This window comes from Anabrus simplex, chromosome 8, assembly GCF_040414725.1.
Source record: "Anabrus simplex isolate iqAnaSimp1 chromosome 8, ASM4041472v1, whole genome shotgun sequence".
NCBI lineage: Eukaryota > Metazoa > Arthropoda > Insecta > Orthoptera > Tettigoniidae > Anabrus > Anabrus simplex.
Genome location: NC_090272.1, coordinates 135,324,721 through 135,341,489, shown reverse-complemented (window position 1 = coordinate 135,341,489; position 16,769 = coordinate 135,324,721).

Sequence of the window (16,769 nt, the reverse complement as noted above, 5' to 3'; positions counted from 1 at the left end):
TATTATTTTTACGTCCCGCTAACTACTTTTATGGTTTCCGGAGACGCCTAGGTGCTGGAATTTTCTCCCGCAGGAGTTCTTTTACGTGCCAGTCAATCTACTTACACGAGGGTGACGCATTTGAGCACCTTCAAATACCACCGGACTGAGCTAGGATCGAACCTGCTAAGATGTGGTCAGAAGGCCAGCGCCTCAACCGTCTGAGGAAAATAGTTTCTACAATACAGTACAGTACATACTGTAATTTGAAATGTCCATTCTTTCGCAGTCACGTTAGTAAAATACTGTATACATTACAGTAGGATAGTTAAGAACCCGTAAAGGAGAAATCGACAATGAAAATGACATTAGCGAGTAGATGGAAGTTGACGGTCCTCAATTACAAACAGACCAAGAAACTGTAGCTATGGTGGAGAAAGAATCTGGAGTTGATGCGGAACAGAGTGACGACGAAGAAGACCACAATGAACAACTAGTGCCACATTCAGATGCTGCAGACGCCTTAGAACTTGCCGTACGCTACGTCGAGCAACACTCCGCTGCTACGCCCACTGATGAGATGTTTATGAGACGCTGGTTTAACACTGCGTCTTCGAGTAGGTTCCAATCACTACGGCAAAAGAAACTAACAGACTTTGTAAAGGTAAACGACCAGTGATTGATGTGTAATTATGTTTATATTAAGTTATTCTAGCAAAATATGACTAATAAAATGCAAGTAAATCTTCATTCTATAATATGTTTTTTCATTTCAATAAGGATATTTTTCTTTAAAAAATTGAATATTTCAGTTCGGATTAACCGGACATTCGGATCAACGGGGTTCGGATTAACGGGACTCTAATTATTATTATTATTATTATTATTATTATTATTATTATTATTATTATTATTACTATTATTATTATTATTCTCGTGTCAGATACATCAAAAAAAGAAAACAGTTACAACAATTTCAAGTAACATTTAAATAATCTTGGACCAATACAACGCTACTTCGAGTCCTCTCTTCGTAGCTCGATGCAGGTCATCTTGCGTGCACGAAGATGGACACAGCGGACACTGAAGCATATGTTGGATGGTTTGATCTTCTCCGCAGTCACACTTGGTGTCGTCGCCATTGATGAAGCCCCATCTTGCTAAATTAACTTTGGACCTTCCCACTCCTGATCTCAAACTATTGAGAGATTTCCAGATTGTCCAGCTCGCATTGCAACCGGGTGGCAAACGTTCCTCAACCGCCATCTGCTCAGAGCCTTGGGGGATCTTCGTCTTCCATAGCTGTATCCTTGCCTTCTCAGCTGGTACTATAAGTTCCTGAGATGTTCGTAGGAAGCTCTTCCTAGATTTCAGTCTCTGTACTGGAAGCTCATGTCCATGCAGTAAATGAGTACTTTCGTGCTTAACCTTTGTCCTTTCCTTATTTGCAGCTACTTCTCTTCGCACACCGGGTGGTGCTATCCCTGCAAGACGATAGAGTTTTTCAGTTGGAGTAGACTTTAGACAACCTGTGACAAGTCTACAGGTCTCATTAAGTGATATGTCTACCTGTCTGGCATGAGATGAATTGTACCAAACAGGGCAGGCATATTCCGCTGCAGAATAACATAGTGCCATGGCGGAAGCACGAATAGTTTTTGGTTGACTGCCCCATTCTGATCCAGATAATTTACGTAGAAGATGATTCCTGGTGGAAACTTTAAGTTTAGTATTCATGCAGTGTTTCTTGAATGTAAGAGCTCTATCAAGCGTCACTCCTAGGTATTTTAGAGTTTCACAGTATTGTAACTCAACACCTGACCACACTATATGCAGCTTAAGATGAGCTTCCCTATTTTTCAGATGAAAGGCACAAACTTGTGTTTTCATAGGGTTAGGCCTTAATTGGTTTGCCTTGTAATAGGATGACAAACTTTCGGGTGCGATAGTTAGATTCCTTTCCACTGCCTCAAAGTCTGTACATTGTGTTGCCAGAGCAAGATCATCAGCATACAAGAAACTTCTGCTATTTGGAGCTACCGGCTGGTCATTCGTGTATATATTAAAGAGGATTGGTGCCAGCACACTTCCTTGAGGTAAACCGTTTTTTTTTTGAGTCCTCCACCGACTGCGCTGTCCTTGGAAGTCCACAAAAAACCTACGGTTCTGAAGAAGGGTTGCGATAAATCTGGTTATCTTAATATCCTTGGTCAGATTGTAGACTTTAACTAACAGAAGTTGATGGTTGACGGTGTCATACGCTGCAGTCAAATCTACAAAGACTACACCTGTCACCTTGTGTCTTTCAAAGCCATCCTCAACGAATTGTGTAAGATTCAGTAGTTGTTCAGTGCAGCTCTTACCCGGACGAAATCCAGCTTGTTGTGGTATGAGGAGAGGGTCAATCATGGGTTGAATGCGATTTAGGATCATCCTTTCCAGTAATTTATATAGATGACACAAAAGGGTAACAGGTCTGAAGTCTTTAGGATGATTTCCTTCCTTGCCAGGTTTGAGCAAAGCAATTACTCTACTTTTTCGCCATGTCTTTGGTATCTGACCTCTGCTCACACATCTATTGAAGAGTTGCAGAACCCATTCTTTGGTTTTAGGCCCAAATTTCTTTATCTGTTCTACTCGAATGTCATCTAGACCCGCTGATTTTCCATTTTTACATTCTTTAATGACTTTTTCCAACTCCAACATGGTGAAGGGGACAGTGAGGTCAATTCTTTCTTCTTGAATCTTCCTCTGTATTTTTGGCCTTCGGATTTTATTGGTTGCTTTCCCATTTAAGAGCAGTTGGTGTGCTATCTGATTTGCAGTGACATTGAAATGTTGGGTAGTCTTCGTTGGATCATTGTTAAGGTGTTTCAATAATCTCCAGGCTTTATGGCTATCTCTCGTAAGATCTATACTCTCAATAGTTTTCATCCACTGATTCCGTTTTGATGTTGTCAATGATGACATGAGATTGTTCCCAACTTCCACTGTCTTTTCTCCTAGGGGATTTTCTTCAAACAAAGTTGCATATTCCGTAAGCTGGGCAACAAGGTCTGAGGTAAGGCCAGGGACATACCACGTCCGACAGCCTCTAGGTATGGACTTTCTGGAGCATTTCTTTACGGCATCAACAAAAGTATCGTAACACTCTGGTGTGTGCTGGATGATGGACACTTCAGCATCTAACATCTCTGCAAACTTTGACCAGTTTGCCTTTTTGAAGTTATACCTCCTTCGGAATGGAACACTCTGTGGTCTGACTGCTGCATAAATCTGGCACATTATTGGTCTATGCTGCGTGTTAGGTATTGGGTTGCAGACATACTTTACACATTGTTGGCTAATATTATTACTGCTGAAAATCAGATCAGGGTTATATCCTCGTCTCCATCTGCCACTGCTAAATGAAGCCGGTAGTTTAGCATCATGAATGAGAGTTAGGTAGTTTGCTTCTGCCCATTCTTGCACTGCTATACCACTCTCATCTTCGTATTCATAACCCCACACATTACTATGGCAATTGAAATCCCCAATTACTATTTTCGTGTGTTGATTCTGAAAATTGGAAGGATTACTAACAGTAAATTCAACTCCAGGCGGCTTATACAGAGAGGAGATGGTGCAGCTACCTACTTCTATAGTGAGGACTTCAATATCATTTTCCTCCGTGAAGGCTGTGGACTGAAGCTGAATATCAGGTCGGACAAATATGGCACTTCCGTACTTTTGGTGTGGCCGTTCAACAGCTAGACGCATTCCATTAATTTTAGGTCTACGCATTTCACTACTTCTGTGTGTCTCCTGTATGCACAGAATGTGGCAATTGTGTTGACTGCATAGATTTTGTAACAGTTCCTATTTTGTTGAAGATATACCTTCAATGTTAATAGAAATAATTGTTAACTGTGGTCCTGAAAAGGACCGTGAATATGATGTTTCTGGTGTGAAAGGATCAGCCGTCAGCACATTTCGTAATGATGTCTGACGTTGCCCAGGGTACACCCGATTGCTATTTAAATCTCTTTTTTCCATAATTGCAATCTTCGTGGAGGTTCCTTTCGTGTACCCCATAATAATAATAATAATAATAATAATAATAATAATAATAATAATAATAATAATAATAATGCTACATATCTCAGCTGAAGACGCCCTTAACGGAGATCGCTTCCGCAAGAAAATATTGACGAACGGGCTAAACCGAGACAAGCAACCGAAAAGAAGATACGGAGCTCCTTGGACAGAGGAGCGTAAGCAGGCCCACTCACAAAGAATGAGGGAAATTTGGGCTCTAAAGAAGGCCAAGACCAGTGTCAAATGCAACAAGACTAAACGTGGTCCTTGATGGCCCCAGCGAATTATATATAATACCGGGCGAGTTGGCCTTGCGGTTAGGAAAGCGCGGCTGTGAGCTTACATCCAAGAGATAGTGGGTTCGAATCCCACTGTCGGCAGCCCTGGAGATGGTTATCCGTGGTTTCCCATTTTCACACCAAGCAAATGCTGGGGCTCTGCCTAAATTAAGGCCACGGCCTCTTCCTTCTAACTCCTAGGCCTTTCTTATCCCATCGTCGCCATAAGACCTATCTGTGTCGGTGTGACGTAAAGCTACTAGCAAAATAATAATAATAATAATAATAATAATAATAATAATAATAATAATAAAAGCTGTAGTACCATGGGGTTAGATACGTAGTTAGTTGGACTTATGATCGCTGTGATTACCTTTTTAAGAGGAAATGCAAGTTGGCAACTCATCCTTTCTTAACAATAATCAAGGAGGACTGAACCTTCTAAGAATAAGGGTACAGTCAGAAGTAAGGGAAGCATCACGACGAACGTGAAAATGAAGAACTCACTAGACCTGTGATACCTACGGTAGCGATGAAATAAGGCTCCATAAGAGTAAAGGACATTATAGCGAAAGGTAAATAACGGAAAATAAAAGTAACTACCGAGGGATGAAGCTTGAATGTAATAATTTTATTACGATTACGTAACTATTTCGAATGTATTTATAATTATTAATGCGTTATTCTAGCAGTCTATTGGTAATTTCCCTCAATGGGTTTAACATTCATAAATAGATATATGAAATACATAACATATAAATAGGATTTCTTTGCACAATCTGAAGTTTTACTTATCAATGGTTTTTGGTAACTATTGCTGTGGCAGAGTAAACGCATGCGGTATACCGGCTGTCCGTGTGTCACTTTCAATCAATCAATCAATCAATCAATCAATCAATCAATCAATCAATCAATCAATCAATCAATCAATCAATCAATCAATCAATCAATCAATCAATCAATCAATCAATCAATCAATCAATCAATCAGTCAATCAGTCAATCAATCAATCATTTATCAATGATCTGCACTCAGGACAGTCGCCCAGGTGGTAGATTCCCTATCAGTTGTTCACCTAGCCTTTCCTTAAATATAAACGTATCGAACATGTCCCGTGATAAATAATTCAAATTCCTTACTCTTCGCCCTATAAATGAATATTTTCCCCCAATCTGTCCTCGTTAGTTCCAACTTTATTTTCATATTATGATCTTTCCTTTATTTAAAAGTTCCATTTTGGTGGCCGCGTGGCTCGGCAGATAGTGGGTTCCTACCCCACTGTCGGTAGCCCTGAAGATGGTTTTCCATAGTTTCCCATTTTTATGCCAAACAAATGCTGGGGCTGTACCTTAATTAAGGCCACGGTCACTTCTTAACCACCCCTAAGCCTTTCCTATCCCATCGTCGCCATAAGATCAATATATTTATTTTATTTATCGTATGATGAATCAAAGTTATTTACATATACAGTTTTTATACAAAGTTTGTGGATAAATGTGCGCACGATCCTTAGCTCTATCATATTCTATTGCTGAATACTACTGTCTAACCTGGATCAATAGTGCTCACACTTAATAGATGTACAACTCAACCAAACTATGCGAATAATCACGGAATGCATTCGGAGTACGAACACACTATGGCTACCTGTTCTCAGCAATTCTCCACCTCCAGCCCGATGAAGATCAGAAGCAGAAGGTTTGGAAAATCATTCAACAGAATCCAAAGCTACTCATTCACCAAGACTTGTCTGAGTTATTGTGAAGTAAAGCAAATTCTAAGAAATAAAAATTAAAAATTATATCTCTCCACTGAAGCCTTTATTTGTCTACTAACGTCATTCCACGCTATCTCTCCGTTAATAACTAGGAACATAGCAATTAGTCGAACATTTCGTCTCCTTACTCCCAAGTCTTCATGGAAGAAAAGAAACTTCTGAAGTGCATTCGGTCAATCTATCATTTGGTGGCGTGTGGTCACATATTTGTCCTCAGTTCCTGCGAGTTCAACGTACCTCAGAAACTTGTCTAAATGTTTCACCTGCTTTGATAACAACAATTTTAATGATCAAGAGCATACCTGTTCAAGAAACGGGAGTCGTAAAAAATCATTCACAGAGTGATTCATCCACTTTGATGAACTCTCATTAAGTGAGGATTGTCTGTCATAGGCCATTCGTCAGCTATTCTTCTAAAATGGCCTATGTTTTACTAGTAATCCCTTGAGCAGTTCCTAGTATGTTAGCCCGTTCAATCACTGGACTCCGTGCAAATCTCTAACGTACATTTTCCGCAACACACTATAGATTCCCTAAAGTACATACATCCAGGCCATACTGCACCTACTAACTTCTATTTGTTATACCACAAGGTATGTTCCTAAAACAACCAATTAACCTACAAATGGTCGTGCCGTCTCAGAACTCATTAGTCTCAAAACGCACGACTATCAAAATTCACGAAATCCAAGAAGAGGTTTATTAAGAGTAGGTTTCTCAACACTCACGAGCCGGGCCAGTCGTTATGTGGGTGGGAAGAACTGGCCCGGTCACTTTCAAAGTGTGATCCGAATTGTGCGAAAAGGACCATCGTTAGCGCCAGCCGGAACTGCGTGCCCTCTTGTAATTGACACTTTTCTCACCTGTCGTGTAGCCTCGCTCAGAATATATGGGACAGGATGTTGAGAAAGCTACAGGCGTCAGGCATACACTAGTGGACTGTTTCACTTAAAACTCTATTGTCACTTGCAATATAACTTAACCGCCACACGCGGATGACAGCCTTTTATGACAAAGCTATACTGTTTCGCCCGTCTTGCTTTCTTTGCTGTTTATACAACCTATAACTGTTGTATACTAAATTTAGTTTAACTTTTGCGAAGTAATGAAATCCATGTTGTACATTGCTCGATAATACCAAGCATAATAATTGAGCAATGATCAGTGTTATATTTGAAGAATTTGGTCTGTGGTAGGGTGATAATTCCTGTTAACAATACATGGGATATCCCATTCTAAAAGTGGGTGAACAAACATGGGTTGATGGGCAGGGTGAGTCACCGCACACCTTATCCTTCCTCCGGTCATTGCAGGCACCAGCTGTCCAGACTCGTGAATTTTAAGACTATTAAACTGTTAATTTATGTACTGGTCTGCAGTCGTGAGTTTTGATAATATTTTCTATTAATTTTAGCCCGTGAATTTTGAGACGTAACCCATATTTTCTTTATCTGTTATCTGTGAAGCGATAAATTGTGCTCTATCTACGAGCATCAGCTGAACTAGTCGCAACCATGTTACCTAGAGAGACGTCATATTAACTTTTCCGTAAGCGTATATCTTTAGTACGTTAGAATTAAGTAAAAAGAAAGTAAATATTATTGACAGTATCATTGTGGTTTTTCATTAATTTTTATAGTTTATTTATTGAAATAATTGTATCTTATGGCTGGGGATTATCTGAAAATTTGTGTCACAAATTTAGGGATACAAAATATGTGACGTGATGTTACTTAGCAACCGTGCAGGCTGTGATGTGACGTGTTGATGGATGTTATCAAAGTGGTGGTTTTTTGTTTTAAGAGGAACTACAACTAGGCAAACATCCTCTATAACACTAATCAGAGAGAAAAAATGGAAGCGATCCGTCACTTCGAAAAATGAAGTTAAAGGCCAAAGAAAGACAAAGGCCACGAAGGGCATGAAAATGAAAGACTCCCTAGGCTTCGAGTGCTCTAATACCGTCGGGGTCGGAAAAGAACAAGAGTTGACCAAGGGAAGTCGGATAGGATAGATGAAAGTGAGGAGCCTGGCACAAGTGGAAGCAATGCCAGGACTCAGCTTAAGGCCCCGCGGTTGCCAAATCACGCTCTCAAGCTGAGATTTCCTGGGGCCCCTTTTAGTCGCCCATTACGACAGGCAGGGGATACTGTGGGTGTTATTCTACCGCCCCCACTCCCAGGGGGATAATTTATCAAAAAAATGCATTAGCTGTTGGTCGAGGTGATCTTGCAGGCTGTGATGTGAATTATTAAAGGATGGCCAGGACTGAGGGACATATAGAAGGCTCTTTTATCAAAGAGGCCTCACCTCATCATACTCTAAAGATTTTATTATTTCATTCGCGGTAGTTTCACAGGCCCTCAGTAAGCTTACCCCCTTGTCGGTGTACTGAATCCTACAGTTGTCGACTCCATATTCTATAGAGATATCTGTCGATAACGATTTGATAGATGCAAATAAATTAAGCGTTATAATTTTGAGTGAAAGACATATTTATGATCAGTTGATTTTCAATGCCCCCAATGAAGTTGTTAAGAGGTGGAAATATCATTGTTGATAACACAGCCGCTGCCCAACGAGGATGACAAAAGTAGAAACACATCACGTGCAAGACGGATATTGCATTCCACAATGAAATAAAACGTACCAAGAAAGAAATAGAAATATAATGGAGATATGAAATGGAGATATAAAAATAGGTGTTATTGTGATCGACAGTTATGAAGGAAATTCTACAGAACGTCAATGGAATTTTCTATTATGGTGAAGCAATATTATAGAAACGTGCCTTGCTTAGCCAACTGAATCTTAAGATTGTCTGAGGACATTTTATTCGGTAGTAATGTGTATGGAATAATACGCCATGGTTTGTATACTATGGGAGTCGAAGAAAATGGTTGTATCGATTGTTTGCTTGATGCTAGCCTGCAACAATCATCGTACTGAGCAGGACTTGAGGGAATTAACAGGACTAGAGATATATTTTACTATATTCAGAATTTTCTCGTTCATTTAAAACGACCGAGCGAGTTGGCCATGTGGTTTGAGGCGCGTAGCCGTGAGCTTGCATTCGGGCGATAGTGGGCTCAAACCCCACTGTCGGCAGCCCTGAAGATGATTTTCCGCGGTTTCCGATTTTCACACCAGCCAAATTCTGGGGCTGTACCTTAATTAACGCCACAGCCATTTCTTTCCCACTCCTAGCCCTTTCCTCTCTCTTCGTCACCACAAGACCTATCTGTGTCGGTGCAATGTAAAGCAACTTCTTAAAAAACCTAAAAAAGCGAAAACGTATTCATCAATGTTGGAACACAAGAGGACAAAAGAACTCTCCCAAATTTTATTAGTGGGATAATATGAAATGTTATTAATAGATTGTTTAATTTAAATAATACTTCAGCGCATAAAGGTGATGGCTTGCACTTAGAAACAATCTATCTTTTGGTACCTGTTCATAAAATGAAAAATGAAGATAAAAACGATGTCATTGCTTCCACGTCCTAAGAACTACTTCTACGGTTTTCGGAGAAACCGATGTGTCTGAATTTTGGCTTGCAGGAGATTTTCGACGAGCCGGTAAATCTAGCAACACGATGCGAACGCATTTGAGTGCCGTGAAATGCCACTGGCCTGAGCCGGCATCGAACCTCCAACTTAGGCTCTGAAGGCCAGCACTGTACTGTCCGAGCCACTCTGTCCAACAGCAATGAAGATTATGTATGTTTCAAATTTTAATTATTTCTTTTTACAGTTATAATTGTAAAGTACAGTATATACGGTATTCCAGCTTGCCAAGTTCAACATTTGGGTAAGTAATGGTGCAACAGAAATAAATATAAACATTTTTGTAGAGGAAAACGATATACTTTTGAATATAAACAACATCAAAGTGTCCTTAAAATACGTAATGCTATTTTTCTGCCTAAGGAATTTTCAGCTCATGTAATATGATAATACGTTTAATACGTCTCATGTAGCTTGGATCTGTCAAATGCAGCGATAATGATAGTCTTCCGGATCCCCATGCAAGTGTTGACCAAGGGCGGTCAGATAGGAAAGATGAATATCAGGACCCTAGAGCCAGCAAGTGGAAACAATGCCAGACTCAATTAGGGCAACCGTGGTCGCCAACCCACGCTGCTAAATTGTAGAGCCTTTTGCCCCTTTTAGTGTCCCCTTAGGACACGCAGGGAATACCGTGGTTGTATTCAACTGCCCACATCAATGATTTTAGGTACCTATAATTGTCAAGATGACTGTTACCTAGTCAAATGACTAGCAGATATTAGAGTGTCATATGGTCAATCCAAACCTCACCACCTTAACTTTTAATTAGTTGCTCATGGAGACTTTCTGCGGGCCGATTACATTTTGCACGGTACTGAACTTCCCAGTTGAACTGTGGGTCTCCCCATCCCAATACCTTTCTCCTTGTTCATTTGGACTCGTCCTGTAAGCATTTCGTGCATCCTGTGTGCGAGTGTGTGATCATTGTTGTGGCGAGTGACATCACCTGGACGTTTCCTCTGTGTGCGATTAAGTAAATTACCTCACATTTTAGTGCATTTTTTTATTTTCGAGGTCGATGACCTTGTTGTCTTGTTTTCTAAACTTATTTTAGAAAAATATTATTTCATATTTCATGTGATGTGATCGTTGTAGGTAATGGCGAGTGTCACGAATTTAATATCATAAGATCATTCGACATAGTTAAGGTCTACATTATTCTGCTTTTAGATCAAACAAACTGTGTAAAAATAACCTACAAGTACTTGAAAGGTTTTCTTTTAATTATACCGAAGAATACTGCAAACGAACATGCCAAAATAACATCTCAAAGGACGAAAATGACGCGCTTTTTTAACCCCGGAGGTTACCTCCGTGCGCGACTAGTAACGTAATATTTTTCGGGCGACCAGACAAGGGTTAACCACAATCATGTACTTCCAAGAAGACATTTTGATGCCGTATGCTTTGCCGTAAAGGCAACCCGCAAATTTGGAAATAATTTAAATTCAATTCAGTGAATTACCAGGTTCAACAAAACTCATATCAAGATGACAAGCTACAGACAAACTGCGTATACAAAACTCACGAATGAAACAGTCACTACTCTTGAACCACGGCGTTGGTACCATTGCCATAAGAGAAACTGTTAAATATTACTGCGTATACTGAGAATTATAAGGCCACATCTCAAAAAAAAAATTTTTTTTTCGTTTTATTCAAGTAATAATATCATCTAGTCATGCTCTATTTAGTGTAACATGGCCATACATATATTTTAATTTTTTTCCACCTGAGGGCAGATAATTCCTTATAACATTTTGGTTTCTTAAACTTAGTGGTGAGAACAATACAGCCACATTTTGACATATGGCTGTATTATACTTGCATTCCATACCAATTCACTGTTGTGCAGGTACGCATCTTAAGTTGTGGCCTTATTACACTCACCTTTCTGAGTGGAGGGCTCTTGTTGCTACAATGTAAATCCAGTTTCCTTATTGTCATTAATAATGTACTTATTATTTACATTGAATTGGAGGGAATTCCTTAGTGACTATAGTAGAGAAACTTCTGTGCGTTGTGTTCATCAGTTTTGCCTTATTCTGTGATTTTGGATGTATCAAAATGGACATGAACAATACAGGATCATCCCGAATAAGGAAAATGATGATGATGGTGCTCCATACTGCTACAAATTGTGATTCAGAGGTAAGCAGCCACCTGTAAATATGATTAAAATTATATCTGGGATTTATCATAGCTGTAACTGGAAGTATATGGGTTTAAGTTGATCGTTTATTTTAATATATTTAGTGTACTACTGGAAGCAGTAACTTTGTACCCTGTTGCTGTTTTTCATACTCGTACATTTCTTAAATATTCATGAAATGATGAGGGAACGGAGAGCGTACCTAAGGCTGATTAATTTGTTATAGATTGTTGAACACCAACATGGAATTGAACTTGATGAGATGCGAAGTATCCCTGTAGCACCTACAAAGGACCAAAGCGACTTCGATATTTTAAAACCAGATAGAGGCAGTGATGATTTACAGGCAAGTTGAATTCAGAAATCTAATATCCATTGGATAAATCGCCTGGGTAGTAATATCTGTGTAAAATATAATAATGTTAGTTTTATGTTTTGTTACTTGTAGATAAATGCCGGTGAAGAAAAGGTTTACACTGATCTCGTGCCTGTGAAAGCAGCTCATCTCCCTCAGAGTATCAGATTACCACTTGCAACATGCACTAACTGTGAAGGGACGAGTGGAGCTTTGTGCAATACAAGCACAATGGCCTCAGAGGTACATTATTATAAATAACATGCTATAGGTAGTTCTTTCAAATTAAGTCATAACAAGCAAACGAAATACAGAGGGTCTAATTTTTCTCTTTTGCAGACCAGTTCACAAGAAAAGAATGTCGATCGAGGGAAGCAGAGTGGGGCGCTGGAAGAGTTTGTTTGTGATAGTGATATCTCAGAATTAGTACATTTTGAAAAGCGTGATGTACCTGAAATAGAAACAACTGAGGATTCTACCGAGAGTGAACATGCAACACTTCGAGTAGAAAGTGATGTAGCTGATAGATCGCAGAGCAAGGAAAGGAAACGTCAGCCAGAGTTATGGAAAGCGAACATAAAGAAATCAAGAGTAAATTTAGGTCAGACATACCTCACTGTAACCAATAAAGAAACAGTTGCGAAGTCAGTTAGAGGTGTTTGTGGGAAAAAGTGCCGTCTTCAATGTCCCACCAAAATTACAGAGGAAAGACAAGCAGAAATCAATAAATCCTACTGGCAATTAGGAGATCATGGCCTGCAGCGTAATTTTGTGCTCAGTCACTCCCAAAAAGTGCAACCAAGGTACAGATACTCAAAAGAAGGCAGCCAGAGGGGATGTAATATTGCGTACTACTTCCTTGTAGATGGAAATAAAATAAGGGTCTGTAAGCAGTTTTTTATGAAAACTCTTGATGTAGGAGATAAGTTCATAAGGAACTGCTGGAATAAAGTTGACGAACATGGAGTTTTAGAGAAGGAAAAACGCGGTAAACACACAAAGCATAATGTTGATGAGGCGTTGAAGGAACAGGTTAGAAACCATATACGCTCGTTCCCCAGAACAGTGTCTCATTATCTTCGAGCTCAAACAAGTAAAGAGTATCTAGATGGGAGCTTAACAGTTGCTGAGATGTACCGACTGTATCTGGAAAATCAAGCCAAAAGCGGACTTCCTTCAGTGAAGCTCAGTTTATATAGGGAAATTTTCAATACAGACTTCAATCTTTCTTTTTTTGTGCCAAAGAAAGATCAGTATGCGCTCTGTGAAAGTTACAAAAATGCCAGTGATGAAGAAAAGGAACAGAAACGAGCAATGTATGAAGATCATTGCAGAAACAAACTTCTAAGTAGAGAAGAGAAATCCAAAGATAGTGTTCTTGCTAAGGAAGGGTCATTGACTGTATCATGCTTTGATTTACAGGCAGTCCTTCAAGCACCATGTGGTGATATTTCAGTTTTGTACTATAAGAGAAAGTTGAATTGTTATAATTTTACTGTTTATTATATCGGAAAGAAGGAAGGGTACTGTTTCTTTTGGAACGAATCCATAGCTAATCGTGGAGTCAATGAAATTGGAACTTGTGTTTTGACTTTTCTAGAAGAACATTGCCAAAATCAACGTGTTGTATTTTATTCAGATAATGCTGATGGACAAAATAAGAATAAATTTATAGCATCTTTGTACCTCTTTGCTGTACAGACACTTAGTATTCCACAAATTACCCATAAATATTTGATAGCTGGACATACACAGAACGAAGGAGATAGTATGCATTCTACAATCGAGAAGCAGAAAGCAAGGAGTTTGAAATCAGGCCCAATTTATACACCAACGCAGTGGGTGCCTCTGATACAGTTAGCTAAGAAAGAAGGAAAGCCCTACGTTGTAAGAGAGCTTGCGACGGAGGACATTAAAGATTTTAAACAACTGGCGAAGAATATGGGTAAGAATTTCACAGTCAACGAAGATGGCCAGAAAGTGAACTGGAATTCCTTCAAAATCATCGAAACAAGAAAGGATTCACCCAACGTTCTGTTCTACAAAACAGACTACGAAGACCAGGACTTTAAAACAATACACGTAAGAGGAAAACTGCGAGGACGTCCAAGTTTACCACTTCTGGAACAGGCTTATTCATGTCCACCCAAAATATCTTTGAGCAAGCTTAAGGACCTCCTCGACTTGTGTTCAGCTGGTGTCATTCCTAGAGTTCATCACCAGTTCTTTAAAAGCCTACAAGCTCATGATCAAAATGAAGAGGACAGACAAGCGGACCTTACGGAAGCTGATTACCAATGTGAGGAGCTGTAGAATTATTTGATAAAATTATTGTACTTTGAATATAATAAAATTGGTTTTGGTTAAGTTATTGTGTAGTAAATGTTGCAGAATAAAGTGTGTTTGTGATCATTATGCAAGTTGGTATTCATACTTTCCATTACAATTTCAAAGTAATGTTAGTAAATCTTCTACCTTGCTGGTATTATAAGGCCACAAGTACAAATTTTATTAATATAAATCAGATTATCTCGCATACAATTGCATAAACCAAAGCGTATGTAGACCAAAGTAAAAAGTGTATATACCAAAGTAATTGTAGTAAACAGTTACTTTGATTTATGAATAATCTGATTTTATATACAAGATGCAAACTTTTAAATCTCTCTCCTGTAAAATTTACCTTTTTTGAGTTGTGGCCGTGTTATTCTCAGTGTGCGACTGTATATCGTATAGGATATAACACACAGACTAGTTGAAAGGAACCGAGAAATACATATAAAGTTGTTCATGTTAATTATTCTAATAGTAGGAGATATTATGACATCCAATCTACTTGCATATTGTATTTATCATTTATTGATATGTAAAATTAGTACTTCTAAGATTAAAGTGATGTCAGTGAGAATTAATCTTAAGAGCATTGAAAGTCAGGTCGGGAATACAAAGCTGGAACAGGTATATCTATTCAAGTTCTTGGGATCTGTATTCTCCCAGGATGGTAGAAGTATGGCAAGTAAGACTGAATCAAGGTCTAGCAAAGCTAATGCTGTGAGCTCGCAGTTGCATTCAACGGTATTCTGTAAGAAAGTAGCAGCTCCAGGTCGAAACTCCCGTTACACCGATCTATTTCCAAATGAAATTATGCGAACTCCAAAGTGCTATTGCAGAAAGGTAAGTGATTTCTCCGCGGTGTGGAATATAGTTTCATCTTACTGTATACAATGTCGGTAGAGGAGTAAGTTTCTGGAGTGGAGGAAACGGCGCAAAACCCGCACGAATGGGGTAATAATGAAAGATCTATCGACTACCTGGTACACAGATTTTGGATTTTGCGTAGTGTCCTCGACGAAATAAGGCCCCAATATTCTATGATCGGGCATGTATCATCTGTTGCAGAAGTCGTCCTTGATTCTCGTTCGTGGTGATTGTTCATGGGTGCCTTTTGTCCCCTTTCCTTTTCATAAGACTGGTCCCGTTTGACAGAAATTGTCAAGGACAGTTAATATTGTTCTGTTATTTGCTGCCTCCTGATTCTATCGCTCCTCCTTCTGTGCTTTAACGTGAAGCAAGCTCGGCCCAGTCCGACGCCCCACTTCGTTTGACCGGAAATAATGTTCCAGGATCAACACCTTCTTCTCTGTTGTGAGAACCATACTTGCAGAAATCAACACAACAATGAATTAAAATTATCCTAAATATTATACGGCAAAGTGGAGAGCAAACATTTCAGTATCGTTCTTTTGTGCCGGATGCAATTTGTCACAATATGCAGTGGCGCAAAGAAATATCCAATTACTAAGAAGAGGTTGTGCTAGATTAACGAACGTTCGTAGGCGTGCTTATACATCTGAAAGATGACGTTGATTCAAATTTCCCACAAATCGCATTAGCGTGGCGCTAATAGCGGCCCCATGACTTTGCACACCAAGTTTGCTTTAAATATGGACTGTATTGTGCGAGAGCGTTAATTACCTGTGATTGGACGGAGTAACTGCGAGAGGGTCAAGAATGCCTTTACGACGACGAAGAGGGCGATGTTAACAGCTCACGGCGATTGAACGCGGCCGTGAAGGTGAACTTTCCTTCCGCGCTATTGCAGAACGACTTGGCGGGAATGTCTCTCCTGTGCATGGGTGCTGGCGGCAGTGGTCACGAGAAGGTACTCTTGCAAGAAGACCGGGCTCCGAACGTCCCCGTAGCACCACCGAGAGGGAGAACCGCCGTATTCGGCGTATGGCTGTGGGACAGTGGACTGCGTCAGCAGCTGCAATTCGAGTGGCAGTCGGCACCGGAGTGACGCAACGAACTATTCGAAATCGGTTACTTGACGGACAGCTCCGAGCCAGGCGCCCTGCGGCGTGCATTCCTCTTACACCAAACCACCGCCGTCTGGTACTTCAGTGGTGTCAAGCGAGAGCTCATTGGAGGATGGAGTGGAGGTCAGTTGTGTTTTCCGATGAAAGGCTGTTCTGCTTTGCTGGCAGTGATGGCCGTGTGTTGGTTAGAAGGAGGCGCCTGCATTCCACCTGTCCGCGGCGTCGGACAGTGGACCTACATCGGAAGTTCTGATCTCGGGAG